Here is a 7,510-nt window from a genome sequence, read left to right as displayed (position 1 = left end):
TGTATATATATATATTATTATATTATTATATTATATACATCTATGTATTGTTACAGTGGCTTGCGAAAGTATTCACCCCCCCCTTGGCATTTTTCCTTTTTTTTTTGCCTTACAACCTGGAATACAAATTGATTTTGGGGGTTTATCATTTGACTTACACAACATGCCTACCACTTTGAAGATGCAAAATAAGTTTTGGGGTGAAACAAACAAGAAATAAGACAAAAGATTCTCGATTGGATTGAGGTCTGGGCTTTGACTAGGCCATTCCAAGTCATTTAAATGTTTCCCCTTAAACCACTCGAGTGTTGCTTTAGCAGTATGCTTAGGGTCATTGTCCTGCTGGAAGGTGAACCTCCGTCCCAGTCTCAAATCTCTAGAAGACTGAAACAGGTTTCCCTCAAGAATGTCCCTGTATTTAGCGCCATTCATCATTCCTTCAATTCTGACCAGTTTCCCAGTCCCTGCCAATGAAAAACATGAATGGATGGTGTTCTCGGGGTGATGAGAGGTGTTGGGTTTGCGCCAGACATATCGTTTTCCTTGATGGACAAAAACCTCAATTTTAGTGTCATCTGACCAGAGTACCTTCTTCCATATGTTTGGGGAGTCTCCCACATGTCTTTTGGCGAACACCAAACGTGTTTGCTTATTTTCTTCTTTAAGCAATGGCTTTTTTCTGGCCACTCTTCCGTAGCCCAGCTCTTGGAGTGTACTGCTTAAAGTGGTCCTATGGACAGATACTCTAGTCTCCGCTGTGGAGCTTTGCAGCTCCTTCAGGGTTATCTTTGGTCTCTTTGTTACCTCTCTGATTAATGCCCTCCTTGCCTGGTCCGTGAGTTTTGGTGGGCGGCCCTCTCTTGGCAGGTTTGTTGTGGTGCCATATTCTTTCAATTTTTTAATAACGGATTTAATGGTGCTCCGTGGGATGTTCAAAGTTTCAGATTTTTTTTATAACCCAACCCTGATCTGTACTTCTCCACAACTTTGTCCCTGACCTGTTTGGAGAGCTCCTTGGTCTTCATGGTGCTGCTTGCTAGGTGGTGCCCCTTGCTTAGTGGTGTTGCAGACTCTGGGCCCTTTCAGAACAGGTGTATATATACTGAGATCATGTGACAGATCATGTGACACTTAGATTGCACACAGGTGGACTTTATTTAACTAATTATGTGACTTATGAAGGTAATTGGTTGCACCAGATCTTATTTAGGGGCTTCATAGCAAAGGGGGTGAATACATATGCACACACCACTTTTCCGTTATTTATTTGTTATAATTATTTGAAACAAGTTATATTTTTCATTCCACTTTACCAATTTGGACTATTTTGTGTATGTCCATTACATGAAATCCAAATAAAAATCCATTTAAATTACAAGTTGTAATTCAACAAAATAGGAAAAACGCCAACGGGGATGAATAATTTTGCAAGGCACTGTACGTGTTAGACCTAAATGGTTATTATCTGTCTGTTTGACTGAATGAATCAGAAATTGCCTAAATGCAGATGTGTAGTAGATGTTAAGTTTGTTTTAAATTCTCACTCATTAAAAATGTTCACTAATCAACACATGCTTCTCTTTATACATCTCAATATAATATTGTTGTTGCTACTTAGTTAAATGGAGAAAAAAACTAAACAGTATTGTCCCATCGCTGCAACTCCCATACGGACTCGGGAGAGGCGAAGGTCGAGAGCCATGCGTCCTCCGAAACACGACCCCCCGCCAAGCCGCACTGCTTCTTGACACACTGCTCGCTTAACCCGGAAGCCAGCCGCACCAATGTTTCAGAGGAAACGCCATACAACTGGCGACCATGTCAGCATGCATGCGCCTGGCCCGCCACAGGAATCGCTAGAGCGCGATGGGACAAGGACATCCCGGCCGGCCTAATCCGGACGACGCTGGGCCAATTGTGCGCCGCGTCATGGGTCTCCCGGTCGCGGACGGCTGCGACACAGCCCCGGGATCGAACCCGGGTCTGTAGTGACGCCTCAAGCACTGCGATGCAGTGCCTTACAACGCTGCACTGGAAATTAATAACTTTTCCATCAACTTCCGGGTCAGTAGCTTCAGCCCAACATCACTCACACACACACACACACACACACCAACTGGCACTCACAAGTGCCTGAATGATTTATTGCCACAATTGCTTCATATACACATAAAACCTGCATCACAGACATAGAAAACACAGGAGACTCTTTACAGTTCACACCTGGGTCTCACACATTATGGAAAATATAAAATACTTACAAATATCTGAGGTGAGCTTGATACCAAAAGAGGCAATCTGCAGTTGCTACATCCATTTGTGGACTTATAAATGAATGATATATACCCATTTCATTCTTGAAGAATATAATTTATAAATGCCTCATGAGCTTAGTTCAACTGTCGTACCCCGTCAGCACCCAAAATATAAGCTTGTTTTATACCAATGTTTGGAAACAAAGTCAATGTAAACAAACACTGTAAAACCTTAAAACATGGTTAAAACCAATAATTGTGATATCATGGATGGTCAATCCTTGCATCTGTCTATGAATTTGAGTGGTTACATTTCTCCAGGGTTGTCCCTGAGCTTTTCACCGAAAACAGTGGCGGGGAACTTGTTTTTGCTGCTGATTGCCCCTTTTAAAGGTACCATTCCATTGGTTCCAAAAGGAGATAATAATATATTTATAAGTATTGGACATAAACAATAATAAATAAACTCAACTGCGTTACCCACTCCAGCCAGCAGATGGCGATGTGCGTCTTTCAGGCGATGCTGTCAGAGTGTGACGTATAATCTAGTGGACGGAACGCTTCTTCAACAACAGCTAGTCAGACACCTCGGTAGCTTGTTAGCTTCAAGCTCTTAGACGCTTTCGTGTATATTATCCAGTGTGTTTTAAAAGCACTCCTGTCACCTTATGTCGTATAGCTAGCTAGTTACCCCTTGAATTTAATATTTATGTTGCTATAGCTAGCTAATGCTAACATCTCCGACCATGAGCTCACTAAGCTACTATCCTCCTGCTAAACAAGAGGAGGTCTGCAGGACGGAGAAAGAGGGTCTTTGGCTGAACATTGTCGTGAAAGAGAAGGATGAGGAGGATGTCACAGTAAAACAAGAAGTAGAGGGTGAGGCAGTTACCGTGAAAGAAGAAGTGAAAGACGTTACAGTGAAAGAAGAGGAAGAAGCGTTAAGAGTGAAAAGAGAAGAGAATATTACCGTGAAAGAAGAGGATGCCGTTTTTGGAGCGAAGAGGGAGGGAGAGATAACTGTCACATTGAAGGAGGAGGCGGAAGAGACTGAAGGTCTAATTAACACCAGTAAGTGCTGTCTTAAAAATAGTATCACTAACTGTTGTTGAACTGAGACGTGGTTTTAAAACGGCATTCAACTGAAGTGATACATGTGATTATGTTCTTTTTTAATGTAGAAATTGTAAAAACGATATTAAGTAGTCTAATAATGGACTGAAGGAGCCGTTTGAACCAGAATCTGGGCTTACAGGAGACGTTCAATATGGAGATCCTCCTTTTCAAGCTTAATAATGTCAAAATACGTTCTGGACTAAGCAAAGAATGGAGTTTCGCTGAGCAACTATGATCAGTACTGCTGTCCCACTGGTATGTACTCCCAAAAAAGGTTTAAATAAAAAGTTACAAGCAACCAAAATAATACCTTAAATACCTTGTCTGGAAATAAGTGTTGTTTTTGAGCCCCAAATCCACCTCTTCTGCACCCAGGAGGATACAATTGAGATCTTCCCCTGTATGTAGCCTCTGCTTCCAGGCTGATGAGGTGAAAGCCTGGTGGACACTTTACTCAGTACTTTGTTGAAGCACCTTTGGCAGCGATTACAGCCTCGAGTCTTCTTGGGTATGACGCTACATGCTTGGCACACCTGTATTTGGGGAGTTTCTCCATTCTTCTCTGCAGATCCTCTCAAGCTCTGTCAGGTTGGATGGGGAGTGTCGCTGCACAGCTATTTTCAGGTCTCTCCAGAGATATTAGATCGGGTTCAAGTCCGGGCTCTGGCTGGGCCACTCAAGGACATTCAGAGACTTGTCCCAAAGCCACTCCTGCGTTGTCTTGGCTGTGTGCTCAGGGTCGTTGTCCTGCTGGAAGGTGAACCTTTGCCCCAGTCTGAGGTCCTGAGCGCTCTAGAGAAGGTTTTCATCAAGGATCTCTCTGTACTTTGCTCTGTTCATCTTTCCCTCGATCCTGATAGTCTCCCAGTCCCTGCCGCTGAAAAACATCCCCACAGCATGATACTGCCACCACCAAGTTTCGCCGTAGGAATGGTGCCAGGTTTCCTCCAGACATGACGCTTGGCATTCAGGCCAAAGAGTTCCATCTTGTTTCTCATGGTCTGAGAGTCCTTAAGGTGCCTTTTGGCAAACTCCAAGCGGGCTGTCATGTGCCTTTGACTGAGGAGTGGCTTCTGTCTGGCCACTCTACCGCAAAGGCCTGATAAGTGGAATGCTGCAGAGATGGTTGTCCTTCTGGAAGGATCTCCCATCTCCACAGAGGAGCTCAGTCAGAGTGACCATCAGGCCCTTCTTCCCCGATTGCTCAGTTGCATTTTAAAATAAGGCTGTAACAAAATGTGGAAAAAGTCAAGGTGTCTGAATACTTTCCGAATGCACTGTATTATTATCAGCCTATAACATGACATTATCTATTATTATAGAGCTCTGATCAGCCTACAGACATGATCTATTATTATAGAGCTCTGATCAGCCTATAAACATGACATTATCTATTATTATAGAGCTCTGATCAGCCAATAAACATGACATTATCTATTATTATAGAGCTCTGATCAGCCTATAAACATGACATGATCTATTATTAAAGAGCTCTGATCAGCCTATAAACATGACATTATCTATTATTATAGAGCTCTGATCAGCCAATAAACATGACATTATCTATTATTATAGAGCTCTGATCAGCCTATAAACATGACATTATCTATTATTATAGAGCTCTGATCAGCCTATAAACATGACATTATCTATTATTATAGAGCTCTGATCAGCCTATAAACATGACATTATCTATTATTATAGAGCTCTGATCAGCCTATAAACATGACATGATCTATTATTATAGAGCTCTGCTCAGCCTATAAACATGACATTATCTATTATTATAGAGCTCTGATCAGCCTAAAACATGACATTATCTATTATTATAGAGCTCTGATCAGCCTATAAACATGACATTATCTATTATTATAGAGCTCTGATCAGCCTATAAACATGACATTATCTATTATTATAGAGCTCTGCTCAGCCTATAAACATGACATTATCTATTATTAAAGAGCTCTGCTCAGCCTATAAACATGACATTATATATTATTATAGAGCTCTGCTCAGCCTATAAACATGACATTATCTATTATTATAGAGCTCTGATCAGCCTATAAACATGACATTATCTATTATTATAGAGCTCTGATCAGCCTATAAACATGACATTATCTATTATTATAGAGCTCTGATCAGCCTATAAACATGACATTATCTATTATTATAGAGCGCTGATCAGCCTAGAAACATGACATTATCTATTATTATAGAGCTCTGCTCAGCCTATAAACATGACATTATCTATTATTATAGAGCTCTGATCAGCCTATAAACATGACATTATCTATTATTATAGAGCTCTGCTCAGCCTATAAACATGACATTATCTATTATTATAGAGCTCTGCTCAGCCTATAAACATGACATTATCTATTATTATAGAGCTCTGATCAGCCTTTAAACATGACATTCCATGAGAGCAAGATTAGATTTGAAGCTCTACATCTCAAGTTTATTTTGTATTATGTTGTGAAGACTGACCTCAGGCTATTGTGGGATATAGTCTGGATTAAACCTCATAGGAAGACGGTTTTAGCATGTGGAGGTTTCATTCAGGTCGCTGTTTAGCTAAATGATATGTCTGTCTTTGGCAGGAGAGAGACCAGACTCTCACTCTGACAGCGGGAAGAGTCCTTCAGGGGAACCAGACCCAGAGACGGCCAAACCAGAGAGACGACATCAATGCTCCCACTGTGAAAAGAGTTTTACTCATTTAGGGAGTCTGAAAATGCACGAGAGAATACATACAGGAGAAAGGCCTTACCACTGCTCCCACTGTGGAAAGAGTTTTACTCAGTTAGGGGCCCTGGTTGGGCATGAGAGAACACACACAGGAGAGAAGCCTTATCACTGTTCCCACTGTGGAAAGAGTTTTATGTGGTAGGGGAGCCTGAATGAGCATGAGAGGACACAAACAGGAGAAAAGCCCTACCAATGTTCCCAGTGTGAAAATAGTTTTACCCATCAAGGGAGCCTGAAAGTGCATGAAAGAATACACACAGGAGAAAAGCCCTACCAATGTTCCCAGTGTGAAAAGAGTTTTACCCGATCATGGGGCCTGAAAAAGCATGAGAGAACACACACAGGAGAAAAGCCCTACCAACATACTAAAACACAGGAGGAGAAGACATACCACTGCTCTCATTGTGGAAAGACATTTTCCCAGTCAGAGGACCTGAAATCCCATGAGAGAATAGAGAGGCTGTGTTCTGACTTGTGTTTTTGATAAAAAATGCTAGCTAGTTTCGTCAACAACAACAACAGCTAGTCAGCCACTTTGGTAGCTTGCTAGACAACATAGCCGAAACATTATAGCTCTTGGGATTATTTCGGTGTATATTACTCACTGTGTTTAAGAAAATACATGTTGTATAGATAGTTACCCCATTTATTTCATATGTAAGTTACTAATCAGCTGGCTGAATAGCTAGAATAGCCTAACACTAGACTAGTAGCTCATCTTAACTAGCTAACATCCTCCTATCTGGCTAAGTAACACTAGGCTAATGCTAACAAGCTAGCTAACATCCTCCTATCTGGCTAAGTAACACTAGGCTAATGCTAACTACCATCCTAGCATACTAGCTAACATCCCCGACCATGAGCTCACTAAGATACTCCCCTCCTGCTAAAGAAGAGGAGGTCTGCTGGATGGGGAAAGAGGATCTGTGGCTGAACATTGTTGTGAAAGATGAGAAGGAAGAGGAGGATGTCACAGTAAAGAAAGAAGATGAGGAAGTTACAGTGAAAGAAGAAGAAGAGAGAGAGGAGGATGCCGTTCTTGGAGTGAAGGAGGAGGGAGAGATAACTGTCATGTTGGAAGAGGAGAAGGAAACAGTACTTACTTGAGGGAGTGTGCAATTGGCATGCTGACTGCAGGAATGTCCACCAGAGCTGTTGCCAGAGAATGTAATGTCAATTTCTCTACCATAAGCCGATCCCACAGACCACGTGTAACCACACCAGCCCAGGACATCCACATCCGGCTTGTTCACTTAAGGGATCGTCTGAGATCAGCCGCCCGAACAGCTGATGAAACTGAGGAGTATTTCTGTCTGTAATAAAGTCCTTTTGTGTGGAAAAAACTAATTCTGATTGGCTAGGCCTGACTCCCCAGTGGGTGGACCTAT

At 41.9% G+C, this 7,510-nt stretch overlaps 1 pseudogene; it reads left to right on the top strand.

Moving 5' to 3' along the window:
• Positions 1-2,805: 2,805 nt before the first annotated feature.
• On the top strand, positions 2,806-6,923 carry LOC123481450 (annotated as a pseudogene).
• Positions 6,924-7,510: the final 587 nt, after the last annotated feature.

Source organism: Coregonus clupeaformis, chromosome 20, assembly GCF_020615455.1.
Source record: "Coregonus clupeaformis isolate EN_2021a chromosome 20, ASM2061545v1, whole genome shotgun sequence".
In the NCBI taxonomy this organism is placed as follows: Eukaryota; Metazoa; Chordata; class Actinopteri; order Salmoniformes; family Salmonidae; genus Coregonus; species Coregonus clupeaformis.
This window is presented reverse-complemented; position numbering and strand designations above follow the sequence as displayed.